We start from the raw sequence: 15,544 nt of genomic DNA on the forward strand, positions 1-15,544 counted from the left end.
CTCTTCAGTGTCTCTGGGATTTGGGTCACATTTCCCGGCCACAAACCTTTGCTTAATTCTGTGCTCCCATCTGGAATTTCCTGTACTCTTTGCATAATCAAAGCCCACTCACCCTCAAAGGTCAGGCCCAAATGCTGCCTCCTGTGGGCAGATTTTCCTGATCCTCTCTCTGCATGGATGAACCAGCCCTTCTTTGCTCCCGCAGCCTGTCCCTCTGCTGTGATCCACCATTCCTTTGCTTGCTGTGTGTCTGTGTTCTTTATTGGACTGTCAGCTCTCTGAGGGCAGGGACTTGACCTTCCATTCTTTGTGTCTCCAGCACCCCCTGCAACCTGCAATTTTGCACCTAGGAATCTTTCAATAAGTAACCGAGCAGACAAGTATTGGGCACAAAGACAGGGATACAGGGACACAAGGGAGCTTGGACAGGAACCAATGTGAAAGTGGTCATTGCCCCAGAGGAGAATGAACGGGCAGGCAAGGTGGGGAAAGGCTGCAGGAGAAGCTGCTGGCAGCTGGGCTTTCTCCTGGGTGGGTTTGGTTTTGGGCCGTCATTGGTGCCCTGAGGGCTGGAGTGGGTATGGGAGGGCACCCTTCATCTGGGAGGCTGTGGGATTTTGTTTTATTAAGGGGGAGAGAGTTTTTTTAAAAAGACAGATGTGCTTTGTGTTGGTGGGGTAAGATTGAGGGGTGGGATGTTTAAAAAGACATCACATAGGCTGGCAGAAGGGCAGGTTGCCCTACCAATGAGGTTTTTCTGATTAAAAGCAAGTCAGGGTGAAGCTGTTTTTTAATATTAAAAAGAATATACCCCCAGTGGCCACGCTGTCCCTAACCTCCCTCCATCTCGGGAAAGCATCTGACATTTCCTGCACATTTTAACTTTCTAACCAAATAATGAAATAATCATATTGGCTTCTCAGTCACAGTACTCATTTTATCTCTTTCCTGGGCTTCAAAATTCATCTCATATTTTAATCTGTTTTGAGCTCTTTTCAATTGCCTTGGAGATAGAGCCAAAGGTTCCCTGAACTCATGTTGCCAGGAGTTGTTTGGTTTAGGTTCCTGTGGGGTATTTTCTTTAATAACATGGTCTATCCTGCAGCAGCGGCAGGAATTCTAGGGTGGTGGGGGCTGGGGCTTGGGCCTTGCACTTCATGGCTCCCTGACAATAAATTAATGTCCACATTCCAATTCCGGGGCTTCTCATTTTCTGTCTTCCTCCTGGATAGTGGCCTCCCTTCTCAATTGTATTCATTCTTAGAAGGCCTCCCTCCTTATAGAAACACTCTCCAAACTGCTCTAGGCAGGAGGGTCCCTCCTTCCCAGAGCAGCAAGAACACAAAAACCCCAACAGCAATAGCGCTAGCCTTAGTAAGCCTCAATATCTTGCAGGCGCATTCTAAGCACTTTATAGGGATTAATTCATTGGATCCCACACTACCCTCTAAGGTTCTGGTATTCCTGTCCCCATTGTTTTGATGAGGATGTTGAGGTAAAGAGAGACTAAATAACTTGGCCAAGAGCTGGAATGCACCTAAGGTTAGCTTCATCCAGTTTACCTGTTTGCTGTGTGTGTGCCATATTTCCCAGCTGGACAGTGGGCCCTTAGGTGCGGTGGCCACACCTTCTTGGCACAGCTTAGGGTCTCTGTTGTGTCCTGGTAAATATTTGTGGGTAGTTGAAGCCCCTTGTCTTACAAAAGACCATAGAAGGTGCTAGTTTAGAGTAGGAGGTAAGGAACTCCTGCACCTTTCTTCGAGCCAAAAGGCTGGTTTTGGGGGTTTGTGGAGTTAACTTAGAACTAACCCATGCGTCTTGTTTTAGAAAGCAACGAAGGGCCACGGCAATGCAAGTGACAAGGACTTCCCCAGGGAGGCTTTGTCTTTGTCAGTTTAGGCTGCTATAATAAAATGCCGTAAACTAGGGAGCTTATAAACAACAGAAACTGATGGTTCATGGTTCTGCAGTCTGGGAAGTCCAATATCAAGGCAAATTGGGTGTCTGGTGAGGGCCTGCTTTTTGGTTCAGACAATGGCACCTTCTAGCTGTGCCCTTATGCATGGAAAAGGATAACTCTGGTCTCTTCAGCCCATTATAAAGGCACTAGTCCCATTCATGAAAGCTCCACCCTCATGACCTAATCACCTCCCAAAGGCCCCAGCTCCTCACACCATCACATTGGAAATTAGGTTTCAACATAGGAATTCTGGGGAGACAGACACAAACATTCAGACCATGGGAAGCATGAAACCATGTTTGCTTTGAGACTGTTGGGGAGAAAAGGGACTGTCAGCTCACTGACAGATGCCCAGCTGCAGGAAGGCCTTGGCAACTGAGAGGGACCTGAGACAGCTCTGTCCCAGGGGTTGTGCTCTGGCAGTGAGGTCTTGTCCTCTAGTTGACTGCCTATAAAGATGGCCAGGCTTGGGGCTGGAGTTTCAAGTCTTCAAGCCTCAGTCATTTCATCTGCTAGGAGACGTGCCCAAGCCTGCCTTCCCTGTGATGGAGCTGTTGGGAAGGTGGAATGGGAGCTCACCTGAGAGAGGCACACACTCCTGGCAGGTAATGCTGGAGTTACATGAGGGGAGGCAGTTCCCCTCATTGTCTCCTCCTGCTGTGCTGGCTGGAGGGCTGTGTGTCTGACCACACTTGCTGAATCTGCACAGCTTCTGTTCCTTCCTTTCCCTGGCTTATCCCATGAGCCTTCTGGGATTGTCTTTTCCTCCACCTCAGGCTTTTGAGTCCTCTCTGAGCTGCTGAATACCCTGGATGCCTCTGATGTTTGGGCCCCAGCCCCAGAGATTCTGGTCCCATAGGCTGGTGTGCAGCCTGGGATTGATATTTCTTTAAAGGTTTCCCAAGGGACTCCAGTGTGCCCTGGGGTTGAGACCCACTGTCCTCTCAACAGGGCATCAGGGGAGACAGGAGAGAAGGCCCATCAGAATTTCCAGAGCAGCATGTGTACCTAGGAGGACATTTAGGAAGCATGTTTATTATATGCCATGATATATTTTAGGCCTGATCCTGGGTATATTTTGCAGTGTCAAATAGAAGAGTGCATTAGATGTCTACGTTTAGCAAAAGACTATATGGAAGAGTCAACGTGAGCCTCCTCTGGGCTCTGAGACTCTGTGATGGGGCTGTGTGACTCTGGGGCTGCTACCTACCCTCTCTGAACTCAGGTTCCTCATCTGTCAAACTGGAATATTAGTACCTGTCTTATAGGATCATTGTGAGGAAGAAGTGAGATCATGAATAAAAACATTTTGAGAAGCCAAGATTTCCACACAAATGAAAATATTGCATAAAGCAGTTGTGTTCTGTATTCTGTCACCTGTGATTCTCTGGACACCAAGCCTTATGAATTTGGCCTGACGCAGGGAGATGCGATGTTTGTTGTCCTGGATGTCCTGCCCAGGCTACCCCACCATACTCATTGCAGACCTTGGCCATCCTGGTACCACTAACCAGCCTTCCTCCCTCCCTAGCCTCTATCTTCAAATTCCATCTCCCTCCACTGGCATCTTCCCCTCAGAACAGAAACATGCTCATCAGCCCCCAGGAAAAACAAAACACACCTGTGACTCTTGGATGCCCTAGCTTTCATCTTTCTGCCTTTGCCTAACAACTAGCTTTCAGGGACACATAACCGACAAGGAGATCTCCCTTTCCTCACCCCCCACCGGCGACCCACCACCACCAGTTGCTGCTCTTATCTACCTAGGGTCTCTGCCACATGCGTCCTTCATGGCACTCTCCTTCCTTGGCCTCCTCCACACTCTTCCTTCCCCTCACCCTCACCCCTGCCTTTGGCTGGTCACTTGGTCTAGGGATTCCACTTCAATACTCAAACCTGCAGGCTCCCCTCAGTGCCCATCACTATTTTGGTTCAGTCCCTCGTCTCTCACCTGGGCTACTGATCAGCCCCTTACCGTGTTCCCTCCCTCCCCTGGCTCCTTCTGTCCTCCTGGGTCAAGTCCAATTCAAAGCCCCTAGTACTCTGGCCCTGGCCTGCCCGCCTAGGCGCATCTCTTCCCACGCTCTTCTCACACTTGCATTCTTTCCTCAGATCTGTCCTGGCATGTCATGGCTCTGTGATTTTTCACATGCCATAACGTTCCCCTAAAACCCCCCATGCCTACCACCACCCCAACCTCATACTGGAGAAATATTCATTTTCTAAATCCCAGCTCAACTGTTGACTCTCTGCAGGAGTCTCCTCTAACTCCTCTGCTCTGTCCCCAGTGCGGTTACGCATTCTCTCTTCCATGCTATTGCTCTCAAGTCTGAAGTGCAAGAAGGTGCAAATGTTTGTAGAATTGAATTGAATTGGTCCATTTAGTGTCATATTGTTGTGGTATTCCAGTGCCTGCAAATGCAAAGTAGTTATTCTTGCATGGGATCTACTGCTAATTCACAGATAGTGAGAGTCAGCATTTCCACACTGACCTCAGCAGACAGCAGGGAGCTTCCTCCCTGAAGGGTCTGTTCATGAACAATTCTAGATTCACACACATCCAAGAATGCTTTGCCTGAGTCTGTGGAAGCAACCAGAACAACTGCAGCTCTGAGCCACAGAGAAACCCAATGTGCTGTATGCTTTTCTGGAGCCTTTTCCTGAGTCAAAATTCTCCCAAGTCCCCACAGATGTTAAGCACCCCTGGAAGGGCAGGGGTCTCCAGCCTCTCACTTCCCCTTCTCCCCTCTGCACCGCCCTCCCCCAGCCCTGGCCTCAGCACAGATGACATCTTGTTCCTCTTTTGCACCATCCATGGCTTCCTTTCCAAGTTCTCTCTCACTCTTCTCTCTTTGGGCAAAAGGAAAAGGACAGTCTATTGCAGTCACAAAGCATCATCACAGAACTAACACCACCAGCTTTTGACAGGCTTTCAAGGGGCATTCTTGCAGGGCAGCCTCCTCTGGCCTCCTTTCATATGCTTGATCTGTTGGAAGGTCCAGCAGCTGTTAAACTCATTCTTGAAATTTTCTTTTGTACATCTGACCTGTCTGTCTCACTATCATGGTGGCATTGTACCTGTCATGTTGCCATTACCATAAAAACTTTGTTACATTTTATATTAGAGTGTTGTTACGTATTATAAGATTGCTATGTTACATATCATAATGGTGTTCCCTGTCATTTTCTTTGAAAATCATGTTTTGATCATCTTAATAGTTTCCTCTTTCTAGCCCTGCTCTGAAAGCTTTCCTTCACTCTAGGGTGAAAAATGACACAGAGAAGAAATTTCGCCTTCTCATGGGGGATGGAGGAAGGCCAGGCTCCAGCTCTGGGTGGCTGTGCGTGTGAGTTCGTCAGGGTGGTGGCCATCAGCTAGTTCTCTGTCATCTGGCCCTTGGCAGAATTATCCTTCCTGTGCCCTTTGTTGGGGCTAGGGTCACAGGATGCACTCTGGGCAGTAAGTTGTGAGTGAAGTATGGGTTTCACTTCCAGGTCAGAGCATCGTGTTGCCAGTACAAGGCCCTCCAGAGCTCACAGGACAGCAGGAAGCGTTGGAGTCAGGGGCTACTGCATCAGCCTAAATCTTGAGTGTTCCAACAGCAAGGCCCCTGTGGACCTGTGATCAACACCAGCCAGGCATAAGGGAGGAGGAAACCGGAACTAGTTTTTAATAGTTTTATTGAGGTGAAATTCATGCCTCTCATTTATTGACATAAAGTTCATCCCTCTAAGTGTACAGTGCAGTGTTTTTCAGTACGTTCACAGGGCTATGTCACCACTCTCTAATTTTAAAACATTTGCATCACTCCAGAAAGAAGCCCTATATTTATTAGCATCAACCCACAATGTTCTCAGCTACTGCAGTTTGGGAGTTGTTTGTTGTTACTGCAGCATGGCCCAGCCTATCCTGACTGGGACAGAAATCAATTCCATGCCTGCAAGAGTTGTGCTGCTGTGTTAGGCTGCTTTTGCATTGCTATAAAGAAATACCTGAGGCTGGGTAATTTATAAAGAAAAGAGGGTTTAATTGGCTCACAGTTCTGCCAGCCGTACAAGCCTGGTTCCAGTATCTGCTTCTGGTGAGGCCTCAGGAAGCTTCCAATCATGGTGGAAGGCAAAGGGAGAGCAGGCAGTGTCACAGGGCGAGAGTGGGAGCAAGAGAGACGGGGCAGAGGTGTCACATACTTTTTCTTTTTTTTGAAGCAGAGTCTTGTTTGGTCACCCAGGCTGGAGTGCAGTGGCGTGATCTCAGCTCATTGCAACCTCCACCTCCCAGGTTCAAGCAATTCTCCTGCCTCAGCCACCCAAGTAGCTGGGATTACAGGTGCCCACCACCATGTCTGGCTAATTTTTATATTTTTAATGGAGACGGAGTTTCACCATTGTTGGCCAGGCTGTCCTCGAACTCCTGACCTCAAGTGATCCACCCACCTTGGCCTCCCAAAATGTTGGGGTTACAGGCATGAGCCACTGCATCCGGTCCCTACCAGACACTTTTAAACAACCAGATCTTACATGAACTCAGAGCGATAACTCACTTATTACCCAGGGGATGACACAAAGCCATTCATGAGGGATCCACCCTTGTGATCCAAGCACTCTCAACAGCCCTCATCTCGAATGCTGGGAATTACATGTCAACATGAGATTTGGAGGGGACAAGCATCCAAACCTTATCTGCCATGCAACAAAAACTTGTACTCTGTGCCATTAGTTTAGGCTAAATTTGAAGATGAAAAAGCTGGAATGAGGAGAATAATTAGTGGACATGTCCTATGAGCATGAAATCCTCTATTTATTTATTTATTTATTTATTTACTTATTTATTTTTTATTATACTTTAAGTTCTAGGGTACATGTGCATAACGTGCAGGTTTGTTACATATGTATACTTGTGCCATGTTGGTGTGCTGCACCCATCAACTCGTCAGCACCCATCAATTCATCATTTATATCATGTATAACTCCCCAATACAATCCCTCCCCCCTCCCCCCTCCCCATGATAGGCCCCAGTGTGTGATGTTCCCCTTCCTGAGTCCAAGTGATCTCATTGTTCAGTTCCCACCTATGAGTGAGAACATGCGGTGTTTGGTTTACTGTTCTTGTGATGGTTTGCTAAGAATGATTTCCAGCTGCATCCATGTCCCTACAAAGGACGCAAACTCATCCTTTTTTATGGCTGCATAGTATTCCATGGTGTATATGTGCCACATTTTTCTAATCCAGTCTGTCACAGATGGACATTGGGGTTGATTCCAAGTCTTTGCTATTGTGGATAGTGCCGCAATAAACATACGTGTGCATGTGTCTTTGTAGTAGAATAATTTATAATCCTTTGGTATATACCCAGTAGTGGGATGGCTGGCTCATATGGTACATCTAGTTCTAGATCCTTGAGGAATTGCCGTACTGTTTTCCATAATGGTTGAACTAGTTTACAGTCCCACCAACGGTGTAAAAGTGTTCCTATTTCTCCACATCCTCTCCAACACCTGTTGTTTCCTGACTTTTTAATGATTGCCATTCTAACTGGTGTGAGATGGTATCTCATTGTGGTTTTGATTTGCATTTCTCTGAAATCCAGTGATGATGAGCATTTTTTCATATGTCTGTTGGCTGTATGAATGTCTTCTTTTGAGAAATGTCTGTTCATATCCTTTGCCCACTTTTTGATGGGGTTGTTTTTTTCTTGTATATTTGTTTGAGTTCTTTGTAGATTCTGGATATTAGCCCTTTGTCAGATGAGTAGATTGCAAAAATTTTCTCCCATTCTGTAGGTTGCCTGTTCACTCTGATGGTAGTTTCTTTTGCTATGCAGAAGCGCTTTAGTTTAATTAGATCCCATTTGTCAATTTGGCTTTTGCTGCCGTTGCTTTTGGTGTTTTAGACATGAAGTCCTTGCGCATGCCTATGTCCTGAATGGTACTACCTAGATTTTCTTCTAGGGTTTTTATGGTATTAGGTCTAACATTTAAGTCTCTAGTCCATCTTGAATTCATCTTCGTATAAGGAGTAAGGAAAGGATCCAGTTTCAGCTTTCTACTTATGGCTAGCCAATTTTCCCAGCACCATTTATTAAATAGGGAATCCTTTCCCCATTTCTTGTTTCTCTCAGGTTTGTCAAAGATCAGATGGCTGTAGATGTGTGGTATTATTTCTGAGGACTCTGTTCTGTTCCATTGGTCTGTATCTCTGTGTTGGTACCAGTACCATGCTGTTTTGGTTACTGTAGCCTTATAGTATAGTTTGAAGTCAGGTATCGTGACACCTCCAGCTTTGTCCTTTTGACTTAGGATTGTCTTGGCAATGCGGGCTCTTTTTTGGTTCCATATGAACTTTCAAGCAGTTTTTTTCCAATTCTGTGAAGAAACTCATTGGTAGCTTGATGGGGATGGCATTAATCTATAAATAACCTTGGGCAGTATGGCCATTTTCACGATATTGATTCTTCCTATCCATGAGCATGGTATGTTCTTCCATTTGTTAGTGTCCTCTTTTATTTCACTGAGCAGTGGTTTGTAGTTCTCCTTGAAGAGGTCCTTTACATCCCTTGTAAGTTGGATTCCTAGGTATTTTATTCTCTTTGAAGCAATTGTGAATGGAAGTTCATTCCTGATTTGGCTCTCTGTTTGTCTGTTACTGGTGTATAAGAATGCTTGTGATTTTTGCACATTAATTTTGTATCTGAGACTTTGCTGAAGTTGCTTATCAGCTTAAGGAGATTTTGGGCTGAGACGATGGGGTTTTCTAAATATACAATCATGTCATCTGCAAACAGGGACAATTTGACTTCTTCTTTTCCTAACTGAATACCCTTGATTTCTTTCTCTTGCCTGATTGCCCTAGCCAGAACTTCCAAGACTATGTTGAATAGGAGTGGTGAGAGAAGGCATCCCTGTCTTGTGCCAGTTTTCAAAGAGAATTTTTCCAGTTTTTGCCCATTCAGTATGATATTAGCTGTGGGTTTGTCATAAATAGCTCTTATTATTTTGAGGTACGTTCCATCAATACCGAATTTATTGAGCGTTTTTAGCATGAAGGGCTGTTGAATTTTGTCAAAAGCCTTTTCTGCATCTATTGAGATGATGATGTGGTTCTTGTCTTTGGTTCTGTTTATATGCTGGATTACGTTTATTGATTTGCGGATGTTGAACCAGCCTTGCATCCCAGGGATGAAGCCCACTTGATCATGGTGGATAAGCTTTTTGATGTGCTGCTGAATCCAGTTTGCCAGTATTTTATTGAGGATTTTTGCATCGATGTTCATCAGGGATATTGGTCTAAAATTTTCTTTTTTTGTTGTGTCTCTGCCAGGCTTTGGTATCAGGATGATGTTGGCCTCATAAAATGAGTTAGGGAGGATTCCCTCTTTTTCTATTGATTGGAATAGTTTCAGAAGGAATGGTACCAGCTCCTCCTTGTACCTCTGGTAGAATTCAGCTGTGAATCCATCTGGTCCTGGACTTTTTTTGGTGGGTAGGCTATTAATTGTTGCCTCAATTTCAGAGCCTGCTATTGGTCTATTCAGGGATTCAACTTCTTCCTGGTTTAGTCTTGGGAGAGTGTAAGTGTCCAGGAAATTATCCATTTCTTCTAGATTTTCTAGTTGATTTGCGTAGAGGTGTTTATAGTATTTTCTGATGGTAGTTTGTATTTCTGTGGGGTCAGTGGTGATATCCCCTTTATCATTTTTTATTGCGTCTATTTGATTCCTCTCTCTTTTCTTCTTTATTAGTCTTGCTAGCGGTCTGTCAATTTTGTTGATCTTTTCAAAAAACCAACTCCTGGATTCATTGAGTTTTTGGAGGGTTTTTTGTGTCTCTATCTCCTTCAGTTCTACTCTGATCTTAGTTATTTCTTGCCTTCTGCTAGCTTTTGAATGTGTTTGCTCTTGCCTCTCTAGTTCTTTTAATTGTGACGTTAGAGTGTCAATTTTAGATCTTTCCTGCTTTCTCTTGTGGGCATTTAGTGCTATAAATTTCTCTCTACACACTGCTTTAAATGTGTCCCAGAGATTCTGGTATGTTGTATCTTTGTTCTCATTGGTTTCAAAGAACATCTTTATTTCTGCTTTCATTTCGTTATGTACCCAGTAGTCATTCAGGAGCAGGTTGTTCAGTTTCCATGTAGTTGAGCGGTTTTGATTGAGTTTCTTAGTCCTGAGTTCTAGTTTGATTGCACTGTGGTCTGAGAGATAGTTTGTTATAATTTCTGTTCTTTTACATTTGCTGAGGAGTGCTTTACTTCCAATTATGTGGTCAATTTTGGAAGAAGTGCGATGTGGTGCTGAGAAGAATGTATATTCTGTTGATTTGGGGTGGAGAGTTCTATAGATGTCTATTAGGTCTGCTTGGTGCAGAGATGAGTTCAATCCTGGATATCCTTGTTAACTTTCTGTCTCGTTGATCTGTCTAATGTTGACAGTGGAGTGTTGAAGTCTCCCATTATTATTGTATGGGAGTCTAAGTCTCTTTGTAAGTCTCTAAGGACTTGCTTTATGAATCTGGGTGCTCCTGTATTGGGTGCATATATATTTACGATAGTTAGCTCTTCCTGTTGAATTGATCCCTTTACCATTATGTAAAGGCCTTCTTTGTCTCTTTTGATCTTTGATGGTTTAAAGTCTGTTTTATCAGAGACTAGGATTGCAACCCCTGCTTTTTTTTGTTCTCCATTTGCTTGGTAGATCTTCCTCCATCCCTTTATTTTGAGCCTATGTATGTCTCTGCATGTGAGATGGGTCTCCTGAATACAGCAGACTGATGGGTCTTGACTCTTTATCCAGTTTGCCAGTCTGTGTCTTTTAATTGGAGCATTTAGTCCATTGACATTTAAGGTTAATATTGTTATGTGTGAACTTGATCCTGCCATTATGATATTAACTGGTTATTTTGCTCATTAGTTGATGCAGTTTCTTCCTAGCCTCGGTGGTCTTTACATTTTGGCATGTTTTTGCAATGGCTGGTACCGGTTGTTCCTTTCCATGTTTAGGGCTTCCTTCAGGGTCTCTTGTAAGGCAGGCCTGGTGGTGACAAAATCTCTAAGCATTTGCTTATCTGTAAAGGATTTTATTTCTCCTTCACTTGTGAAACTCGTTTGACTGGATATGAAATTCTGGGTTTAAAATTCTTTTCTTCAAGAACGTTGAATATTGGCCCCCACTCTTTTCTGGCTTGTAGAGTTTCTGCCGAGAGATCTGCTGTTAGTCTGATGGGCTTCCCTTTGTGGGTAACCCGACCTTTCTCTCTGGCTGCCCTTAAGATTTTTTCCTTCATTTCAACTTTGGTGAATCTGGCAATTATGTGTCTTGGAGTTGCTCTTCTGGAGGAGTATCTTTGTGGCGTTCTCTGTATTTCCTGAATTTGAATGTTGGCCTGCCCTACTAGGTTGGGGAAGTTCTCCTGGATGATATCCTGAAGAGTGTTTTCCAACTTGGTTCCATTTTCCCCCTCACTTTCAGGCACCCCAATCAGACGTAGATTTGGTCTTTTTACATAATCCCATACTTCTTGCAGGCTTTGTTCATTTCTTTTTCTTCTTTTTTCTTTTGGTTTCTCTTCTCGCTTCATTTCATTCATTTGATCCTCAATCGCTGATACTCTTTCTTCCAGTTGATCGAGTCAGTTACTGAAGCTTGTGGATTTGTCATGTATTTCTCATGTCATGGTTTTCATCTCTGTCATTTCATTTATGACCTTCTCTGCATTAATTATTCTAGCTATCAATTCTTCCACTCTTTTTTCAAGATTTTTAGTTTCTTTGCGCTGGGTACGTAATTCCTCCTTTAGCTCTGAGAAGTTTGATGGACTGAATCCTTCTTCTCTCATCTCGTCAAAGTCATTCTCTGACCAGCTTTGATCCGTTGCTGGCGATGGGCTGCTCTCCTTTGCAGGGGGAGATGCGCTCTTATTTTTTGAATTTCCAGCTTTTCTGCCCTGCTTCTTCCCCATCTTTGTGGTTTCATCTGCCTCTGGTCTTTGATGATGGTGACGTACTGATGAGGTTTTGGTATAGGTGTCCTTCCTGTTTGATAGTTTTCCTTCTGACAGTCAGGACCCTCAGCTGTAGGTCTGTTGGAGATTGCTTGAGGTCCACTCCAGACTCTGTTTGCCTGGGTATCAGCAGCAGGGGTTGCAGAAGATAGAATATTGCTGAACAGCAAGTGTACCTGTCTGATTCTTCCTTTGGAAGCTTCCTCTCAGGGGTGTACTCCACCCTGTGAGGTGTGGGGTGTCAGACTGCCCCTAGTAGGGGATGTCTCCCAGTTAGGCTACTCAGGGGTCAGGGACCCACTTGAGCAGGCAGTCTGTCCGTTCTCAGATCTCATCCTCCGTGTTGGGAGATCCAGTGCTCTCTGCAAAGCTGTCAGACAGAGTCGTTTGCATCTGCAGAGGTTCTGCTGCTTTTTTGTCTTTGTTATTTGTCTGTGCCCTGTCCCCAGAGGTGGAGTCTACAGAGACAGGCAGGTTTCCTTGAGCTGCTGTGAGCTCTACCCAGTTCGAGCTTCCCAGTGGCTTTGTTTACCTACTTAAGCCTCAGCAATGGCGGGCGCCCCTCCCCCAGCCTCGCTGCTGCCTTGCGGTTAGATCGCCGCAGACTGCTGTGTTAGCAATGAGGGAGGGTCCGTGGGCGTGGGACCTTCCCGGCCAGGTGTGGGATATATTCTCCTGGTGTGCCCGTTTGCTTAAAGCACAGTATTGGGGTGGGAGTTACCCGATTTTCCAGGTGTTGTGTGTCTCAGTTCCCCTGGCTAGGAAAAGGGATTCCCTTCCCCCTTGCGCTTCCCAGGTGAGGTGATGCCTCGCCCTGCTTCAGCTCTGGCTGGTCGGGCTGCAGCAGCTGACCAGCACCGATTGTCCGGCACTCCCTAGTGAGATGACCCCAGTACCTCAGTTGAAACTGCAGAAATCACCGGTCTTCTGTGTCACTCGCGCTGGGAGTTGGAGACTGGAGCTGTTCCTATTCGGCCATCTTGCTCCGCCCCCCCAAAAATGGTTTTTTTCATGAAATCCTCTTTTGTTGTCTCTGGTCACTGAAATTTTGGGGTGTTTGTTATTACCAGTCTACGTGACTGCCTGGGGGAGGTGGGAGGGCCTGGTCAGTGTTGGGTAGGGTGAAGTTCAAATACCAGTGAGACCTTCCACATGTTCCCCAAAGCTCCTCACCCTGGCAGTCACCTACTGTGCTGCTGGGGAAAGGCAAATTGAGGAGTCCCACACTGCCCAGGCACCTGGGAAGAATTCCTGGGCCCTCCAGCCCCGAAACGATGCTGAGCAGGCTTGTTTACTCGTCAGAGCTCTAGCTCTTTGTGTCTGTTTCATTGTCACCTTTCCTACCTGTCAGGGAAGGGCTCCTGAGAGGGAGAGGTGAGAAAGTGTGAGCTCTGCGCCCCAGTTCCCAGCTATGTTTCTCCTGGGGCTGGCTGAGCAAAATCAACAAGAAGGTGCAGTTTGTCTTTGTGGCACTCCTCCCTCCCCCTTCCCAGCCTCCAACAGGAGCAGTGGCTTCTTGCTGTAACTTCCTCCTCCTGGCCACCCCCGACCTATTCTGCAGGTGGCTGTCTGCCTCCCATCAGAATCTATATGTTCTCTCACCCCTCTGGGACAGACCTTGCGGTGTGTTTCAAGGTGACAATCTGGTGATCTGATAGATTAATCTTAGCACATATGCTCATGGAGGATGCAGGCTGCCTCAGGGGATGGTTCATTCCTTCCCTGTGCCCTGAACTGAGCACAGCACTGTGAGGGGGAGTGCTGGCTCAGGCCTGGTCCCGTCCCTAGTCCCTTCCAGTTCAGTGGGGAGAAAGCAGGGCCACACAGGGCAGTGTTTAGAAGTGTAGTGTAGGATTATGTGTGTTAGGAACTGTGAGGGGGACCCAGGTGGTGGGTGCTGTGGGGGCCCAGAGGGTGGAGAGAATGCTCTGTGGCCTGGGATGGTCAGGGAATCCCAGTCACTCACTGCCTTAGGCCTCAGTTCCCCCATCTGTTAGATAATGCACGTGGCCCCATTGATCATTTCTTTAATAGCCCGATAAGAATGCCAGAGAGACTTGGTCAACATCTAGATCCCCAGGTACTCCTAAAAATACTGATTCTGTAAGTCCAGAGTAGTCCTGGGATCTGGCTCTTTATATCTGGTCTGACCTGCCTTCCTTACTCACCTCTGTGCTAGGAAATGGGACGCCAGGGGCTTTAGCCTGGGCAGGTTGTGAAAAGGTGTAGGGACCTGGAGGAGGGTATTCCTGATGCCAAGTTCCTGAACACTGCCCTGCTTTGTGTTGGAAAAGCCCGTACTGCAGTTGGGGTGAATCGCTTGGTTGGGAGACAGGGACACTGTTAAACTCTGCTTGGTTGTTGAATAACGTAACCACCCAGCTAGCAGGGTCCAGGGAAGGCTTATTGAACAGGAGAGCCCTTTGGAGGAGCGCTGAAGCATCCTGGCTGCTCTGCGCTGTTCGCGGGCAACCTTGGCATGGTAGCACTTCCGGCTGCATGGAGGCTTTCTGAGCGAGTTCACTTGGAGATGCCTGAGAAATACCTGGGAATGGGGTCTCTGTAACAGTCCGACAAGATGATGCCCGCCCCTTCCCTAGCTGGAGAACCCTGTTCAGCAAACTCAGAAAGGATGTTGAGGATCCTGTCACTCAGTGGGTCTCAAGCCTCATGCGCATGGGAGTTGCCTGGTGGGCTTGCTAAAACAGGGTGCTGGGCGCCACCACCAGAGCACCTGATTCAAGACTTCTGGGGTGGGGCCCCAGAATGTGCATTTCTAGCAAGTTCCCTGTTGCTGCTGTGGATGCTGGCCCAGAATCACAGTAGAAAGCCAACGCTAACTTCTCAACCCGCTGACCTGGGGTGTGAGGTCTTAGGACTCAGTCACTGCCCCCAGGGCACTCGTGCTCTGATTGGTGACCTACCCCCGCCCACTCAGATCAAGAGACTCTGAAGCAGGGAGTGTCCAGTGCCTGAAGTGAGCCACAGGTTCTAGGCCCAAGGAAGTTGAGGAGAGGAAGGTTGTGGGGGTGCACGAGAGACTTCCTGACGTGGAGGCTGTGGATGAAGCAGCACATGGATTGCCGTGCCATGCACTGCACACACACAGCCTGGCATGAGCACAGCATCCCTTGGAGTTGTGCAGTGCAGTGGTGCTGGTGAAGGAGTGTCCTTAGGCCTGGGCTAGTGTGTGGGCTGGGAAGCCCCTAGCAGGTCTGTGGGATAGTGCAGAAGCCAATGGCCAAGTGGGGTTCCTAGGAGGGGCAGGAAGGAGAGCAGGATTTTTGGGAGCCAGAGCATGGAAGGTCTGGAGTGCTCGGGTGAGGAGTTCAGACTTTATTCTGTGGTGAACTGGGAACAAATCAACAGCAGTTTGGCTCTCCTAAGCAGACATCTGGAAATCGACTCTTTTAAATTTTGAAAAACAGATTTGCAGTAGTAGCTCATGGCCGGTCCGTGTGACATTGCTGCATCTCAGAGATCTCTCTGTTCCCCCATTACTGCCCTCCAGCCTCACTGGATTTCTTTCCCCACAGTCCTTGAAATTTCACAATGAGAGATTAGTTGCTTTTGTTCAAAATACCACCC

The 15,544-nt window shown here is 46.7% G+C and overlaps 1 protein-coding gene across 2 annotated transcripts in view; it reads left to right on the plus strand.

The window, feature by feature from the left end:
• The window catches only part of ZBTB7C (zinc finger and BTB domain containing 7C), a 381,637-nt gene that overhangs the window by 43,253 nt on the left and 322,840 nt on the right, over positions 1 to 15,544 (plus strand). The window lies entirely within an intron of this gene.

This window comes from Trachypithecus francoisi, unplaced genomic scaffold (genome assembly GCF_009764315.1).
Source record: "Trachypithecus francoisi isolate TF-2019V2 unplaced genomic scaffold, Tfra_2.0 Lachesis_group19, whole genome shotgun sequence".
NCBI lineage: Eukaryota > Metazoa > Chordata > Mammalia > Primates > Cercopithecidae > Trachypithecus > Trachypithecus francoisi.